At 38.2% G+C, this 7,005-nt stretch overlaps 1 pseudogene across 1 annotated transcript; it reads right to left on the minus strand.

Moving 5' to 3' along the window:
* Positions 1 to 4,822: 4,822 nt before the first annotated feature.
* Positions 4,823 to 6,506, minus strand: LOC110259182 (luc7-like protein 3 pseudogene; annotated as a pseudogene). The gene has a single exon (XR_014839621.1). The product of XR_014839621.1 is annotated as a luc7-like protein 3 pseudogene (transcript).
* Positions 6,507 to 7,005: the final 499 nt, after the last annotated feature.

Consider the following 7,005-nt stretch of genomic DNA (forward strand, 5'->3'; position numbering starts at 1 on the left):
AGTTTTACAAAGTTTTAATTACTAGCATGAGTTCAGTTCTTTAAGACTAAGTAATGCAGAAAATGATTCCCAAGTTTCCTTCAAAGGACTTTGGGTATTTCACCCCTATTGTCATACTAAGAAAGAACTAGAAGTAATACTGAATATAAAAATGATGGCTTAATGATGAAATTTAGTAATTTGGAAAAGAATGCCCTCAAAACAAAGACTTAAATATTCAGATATTGTGAATAATTGAGCTATTTCTGATATTACTATAATAGAAATTAAATTGTAGAAACTTATGCTTGTTAGAACCAAATGATTCTTTTCTAAATAATAACTGCAAAGAAAATATTCAGCCTCTAAGCTGAGCCTAACATATTTGTATGCAGTGCTGTGAGGGAAAAAAAAATGAAATATCATTTTTTTTTTTTTTTGTCTTTTTGTTGTTGTTGTTGTTGCTATTTCTTGGGCCGCTCCCGCGGCATATGGAGGTTCCCAGGCTAGGGGTCGAATCGGAGCTGTAGCCACCGGCCTACGCCACAGCCACAGCAACGCGGGATCCGAGCCGCGTCTGCAACCTACACCACAGCTCACGGCAATGCCGGATCGTTAACCCACTGAGCAAGGGCAGGGACCGAACCTGCAACCTCATGGTTCCTAGTCGGATTCGTTAACCACTGCGCCACGACGGGAACTCCCTGAAATATCATTTTTGAATTATATATTATGTAAGACTCTTTTTAATATGCTTTGGAATACCTCAACAATGATAGCAAATACAGCAATTATGGAGTAAAAATGTTATGTTAACCATAATAATATTCATAATAAAATAATATTTACATTGAGATTTGGATTTTATTATGTTGGTGTTTTATTTACACTTTGAGTTGTAACATAAATAACACTAGGTTATTCAAGTCTAGCTTAATTTCATTTTTCAAACTTTGCTTTTATACATATTTGCATAATTTCTAGCAAACAGTAATACAGTAATTCAGCTCCCTGTAACCTCCTCTAACCATGTCATTCATAATTGCAGAAAATAGAAATTAACCTTTATACAAGTTCAACAGCATAATGCTCTTTGCTGTCACGGAAAAGGTAGCAGGTGTGGCAGTGGGCTGCCATCATTTGTCAACCTAGGTACACCATCATGGTGGCATCGAGAAGAAAATTAGGAGTTCCTGTCGTGACTCAGTGGTTAACAAATTTGACTAGGAACCATGAGGTTGTGGGTTCGGTCCCTGCCCTTGCTCAGTGGGTTAACCATCCAGCATTGCCGTGAGCTGTGGTGTAGGTTGCACACACAGCTCAGATCCTGCATTGCTGTGGCTGTGGCGTAGGCCGGTGGCTACAGCTCCAATTCAACCTCTAGCCTGGGAACCTCCATATGCCACGGGAGCGGCCCAAGAAATGGCAAAAAGACAAAAATAAATAAATAAATAAATAAATAAATAAATAAAATTAGTGTTTTTACAAAAGAAGAAAATTATGCTAATATAAAAGTAATGCTTCTCAATGCTATTATTAGCACTCTGTTCCAGCAGAATGATAATGAGAACCAAATCTCTTCTGAATTTCCAAACTATTTTTTTCTTATAAGAAAGTGTTTCTTAGATTTCTTTTTAGATGATATGCGTGAAGAATTAAACATATTGAAGGGGCTTAATACACCGTAAATGAGGTGGATGTAACCTAAAGTTTAGTCATAATTAGGTACTATTGTAATTTCTCACATGATGAGTTTATCTTTTTTAAAAATCTCAATTTTCAATATCTATGACACTTGAGTTTTAAAACACATTAGGATCCCTTCTCTTCTTAACACACATTTAATGTCTTAGTAAACAACATGTCAAAAATGTCTTCTTCCATGTGACTCAAATTTACAACCTAAGCTTGAAGCCTGAACTTGCCCTAGCAATGTAAACTTCAGAAGGTAGATTAATCTCTCTTGATGTTTGATTTCTTTATATGTTAAAAAAAATGGTAACCACTTTACTTAAATTGTCATCACAAGGTTTGAAGATACCACGTGTATAAAATTGCTTTGTGGATTTTAAAGCACAATATGTCATTAAAATAAAATTGTTACTTAATATTGCTTGAGAAAAATTAAAATCTACTAAATTAAGTAAGCCAGTATTGAGACAAAATAGGCAATGATTTGAAGAATCCAAATATTGAAAACTAGTTTTGCATTTTTCTGGCTGGGTCCAAAACCCAATAAATCAAGAGGATATCAAGTAGCAGAATAATCTGGTTAAATGTGAAGCCACCTTTCCACCACTTCTATGTGGCAAGGGATAAGGCTGAGGATAAGCAGGTCACATTTAAAAAAACTAAAAAGTCTGAGGCAGGCGCACGAGCCTCAGGGTAAGGAAGCCAAAGAACAGACAAGTGTCTTCCTCCATCACAGAGCTAAAACCAGCAAGAAATGGGATTTTTCACACTGACTAATGTTCATAATTTCTAAGCAGATTGAGTAAAACTTCTCAGCATCTATCAATCCAATAAATTATATTCAGCAAAATTCCTGTGGTAAAACAAAGATGGCCACAAAGTCTTTTCACTCTTTCTTCTAATTCTTCTCCTGTTGAACCTGAAGAGGTTTCTTCACTTATGTGCTTACAAGATCAGGCAATGGTCTAGATTTTGTCTGTAGACCAGACTTTGTGACTCCTATTTAGGAGTAAACCAGGTTTAACCAATAAGTAAAAACTGAGTGGTTCTCTATCCCATAGCACTCTTTACTACATCCTTAGAAAATCCCAACTAGTACTTCATAATTTTCAAGTGACATTTAAGAGACTCCTATGTGTTAGTTCTTTTAGGAATGAAACAGGCTGGGACCTGAGACCCTTTGCTGCTGTGGCTGCAGTGCTTGCACCTGGGCAAACATTCTCCTAAAGCAACAAAATGCAAAGAAACTATAAAGGACTAAAAATAACTGTGTACCTGTGCAGCTGGAGCAAGAATATTAAAAACAAAGAAAAAGCAACAACTTGACTGCCATTTCTGAGGAGTCTAGAGCAAAAGCAGGGTAGATCATGTGCCCTTTGCACATGATACCACCAAAAGAATGGGCAGACCACCTAAGCCACCCCTATAGCCCTACCCTTCGATCTGCCCTACCTCAGCCGCATATAAGGAACCAGCTTGCCCCCCTCAGGGAATGAGTGAGCAAGGAGACCCGTTGCTTGCTTTCTCTCCCTTCTGCTACAGGGGCCTCAATAAAGCCATGCCTAAATTTTTTGTCTGGCCTCTTATCAACTTCTATTGACATCACCAAAGGGCCGTGAACCCAGGTCAGTAACAGTAACATACACAAATACAATGTTCTGGGTTATATCAAATTCTTGTCCGTAGACATCAAACTGCCAGAAGACTTCCTAAGTTGAAAGCATTTTGTTTTATTCCTGTACATGGTGCCCATTTGTAGTGTGGTGAGGGTACAAATCCAGTCACTTGTATTTCTACTAAAATACAATAATCTTGGAAAGAAATGAACCAATTATGTTTAGGTTAAAAAGACAGAGAAGAGTGAATTGGAGAGGGAGAATGTAAGAGGAATCAAGAATCTTTCCTAAAATTCAGACAATCACCTGAGTGCATTGTGGTTATCAATGAGAAGTGGCGATACCAGTGTGATGGATTGTAAACATCGCCACCCTCTTCCATTCCCCCCCTCAAGGGGTGGAACCTACTGACCAGTTCTTAAGTCTGGGTTGGCCATGTGACTTCTTCTGGACAATAGAACATTAGTAAAAGTCACACTCCAGAGACTTGAAAAGTCCTTGCACATTTCAGTTTGTTCTCTTAAGAACTTAGAACTCTCCCAGCCTTCTGGGGACAATTCCAGAATATCCTGTACACATGGAGACAGGACCAAGTTGATAGCCGTTCCAGCCAAAGCCTTTATGAAACAGCCCCAGTAAGTGACCATGAGCCAATCAGCAGAGACCAGAATTATGCAGTAGTGTCAAAACCAATTGTTACCCTACAGAATTGTGAGCTGAATGAACAGTTGTTGTCTTAAGCCACACTCATTTGGGGTTTATATTAGTTAAGTCTTCTGTAACACAGTGCGACAAACTTAGTAACTTAAAGCAACATACTTCTCTTATTTCAGTTTCCACTGGTCCCAAATCAAGTAAGCTGTGTCTTCCACTAGAAGTCCTCCACTAGGGTCTCCTAAGGTTGAAATTGTGTCAGTGAGGCTATGCTTTTATCTAGAAGCTTGACTGGAAAAGAATGTACTTTCAGGCACACCAGCTTTTTGGTACAATTTGTTTCCACCTGGGGATAGTACAGAGGGCTAGGCTTCTTGCCAGCTGGAAGCTGGAGGCTTCCCAAAGGACCTTGCCCTATAGGTTTTCCCAGTGTGGCTGCTTCCTTCTTTAGCAAGGAGTGTAAATAGAGTGAATCTACCAGCAAGACCAACAAAACCAACTCTTCCATGGTCAATGACTTCAAGGAAATGACATCACATCACCCTTGCCACATTCTGCTGGTTAGAAGCACGTCACAGATTCTACCTGCCCTGGAGGGATGAGGTTATACAAGGTCATGAACACCCCCAAAGAGATCTACCACAAGGTCATTTGTCAAATAGGAGAAATCCCCCCACACAACCAGGTAAGAGGCAGTTACTTTTATGAAGGCATTATTATATTATGCTTCAAAGAGTAGGTTCTGTAGCTGGACTGCCTGATTTTACTAGGTCTGCCACATAGCTGCATGACATGGGGTGATCCATCTAACTTCATCCCAAACTACATAAACCATTTCTACTTTTACAATGTTCATAGACTTTTTTTTTTCACACAAATACTAACGTTTAATCTTGTTTTCAAAGTCCAAGAATGAAAACTTGCAATTAAACACTGAGCAAGCCACATGTTTAGGTAATATTTCTTAAAATGTCTTAAAGAAAAAAATATGATACAGGATCTAAGTTTTCAGTGGCATATATATGCTACCAATACATGTTCTGAAATGTGGTAGGTCACATCAGTCCTGAATTAATTTTTAATTAAAAAAACAAACTAACTGAGCTTTATACTTTTTCTATGCCACTATAGTTTTCTTACACCTCATTTAAATGTCAATCTTCACTTTATGCCGTTTTCTGTTTTCTTCCAAAAATCTTCCAACGGTAGTCCTCTGTCTGATCTGAGGTCTTATCAGATCAGTTTTAATTGGACTGAGTGTCACCTTAAGATTTAATGTCTTCACTGGTCCCATTGACCTCATTCTTAGTATCACTTTCCTTTGATTCAGTGTTTGTGTCTTCACTCTGTTTTTCTCGACTACTGGACTTCACACTACTTTTTTTTATCATCAGATCCCCTCTTTGCTTTCCACTTGGATTTTCTTTCTTGTTGTCTGTCCCAATTTTTATGACTTCAGATTGTGGCTTTTTGATTTTCTTCTATCGTGACTATGGGATCTATGCTTTCTTTCTGATCTGTCATGGCATCTGCTTCTTCACTGGTCTCTACTTTTGCTTCACTTTCTTTCTCTACTTTGTTGATCTTTTATGGTCCCGAGACCTGCTGCTTCTTCGGTCAGAAGTTCGGCTTGAGTACTGACTCCATGATCGACTCCTCTTTCTTCTTTCTCTGTCTCGAGCCCTTTCTTTTTCTCTTTCTTCTTCTTCTCTTTGTCTTTTCCTCTCTCTTTCTTTCTCTCTCCCCTTTTTTTTTCTCTTTCTTATCATTCTTGCTTCTCCTTTTTCAAACATTCATCACGATCAGGTTCTTCAGTTCTTTCCCTAACTTTTCTTTTAATTCTTCTACAGTAGCTTTAATTTTGGCATAGCCCATGTACTGTTTTCCCATCAAGTGGTCATCTACCTGGGACTGGGCATCTCCCACTATCAAAAAGGCTCAACATACTTCACAAACTTCCATCTATTTTTCTTGGGCAGCAAAACTTTCAGTTGTCAAAGTTGTGGACCTAAGCAATTCTCTCTCTTCTTTTAATTGTTCTACCAATTTCATCATTCCTTGGGCTTCTTCTACTTTTCCTTCAGATCCTAATTCTTCAATCTGATGCAGGAGTACATCAATTTTATCTGCTAGAACCTGAATTTTTTCTTCATTTTTGCCTTTTGGGCCAGCTGCCCCAGAAGACTGCTGGTTTTGAGATAATGCCAAAGGAGCATGGCCTCGTCTAATTCTATGCTCTACTTCTGCAAGTAAGCTCTGTACATATTGCAAAAAAACTCTTGTAGCCAACCTTCATAAAATGAGAACTCTTCTCATACCGTTTTCGTAGATTTTCATCATGAATTTTTTCACATGGCCCAAGATCAGAATGAATGTTTGTGAATAATTCCACTGGACAAAACCCACAAAGATAATATTTACAAATGCTCTGGTGGTCCCACCGCATGTTGCTGCACTTCTCACCTGGGGTGAGGTTTCTCTCCCAGCTCATTGATTCATCCAAATACTGCACAGCCAAAATCATGGTGAGGCCCACTCATAGGCCTCAAAGCCTCCTCTAAACAGGAGCTGACAAGACAAAAAAAATCTCATAGACTTTACCTATGGGAATTCTTACTAAACACACAAACAAGTCACAACCATACGGATACCTTTTACTCATATCATAAAAAGAAAAAGAAAATGAACATAAGGTGTTGTATTTAACACAATTTTGTTCCCAAACATGACTTCCCAGAAAGGAAAAAAAAAATCCATTAGCATCAATCCTGTAGAAAACAGCAAAATACAAATTGGCCTCAGGAAGTTTTCAGTGACATAAATATTGGAGTCCTTGAAACAGTAATTTGAGTTTGGGATTCATGCTGCAGGGATTTTACTGCATTGCATGGGTGGCTAGGATTTCCCACCTCTTTTTCCACAAAACTAAAAGTAGGAAAACACTGAAATTTAAATAGATTTTTACCTAAACTTAAAAGGCAGGATATAACAGTTAGGAGAATAAACAGTCCATTCTTACATGAACAAAGTAATTCCTTTAAATGTCATTCTTCTGTTGAAACCG

Source organism: Sus scrofa, chromosome 3, assembly GCF_054392235.1.
Source record: "Sus scrofa isolate SSC_HxYL_T2T_F1_AM1 chromosome 3, Sscrofa_HxYL_maternal_Yorkshire_Landrace_v2.0, whole genome shotgun sequence".
In the NCBI taxonomy this organism is placed as follows: Eukaryota; Metazoa; Chordata; class Mammalia; order Artiodactyla; family Suidae; genus Sus; species Sus scrofa.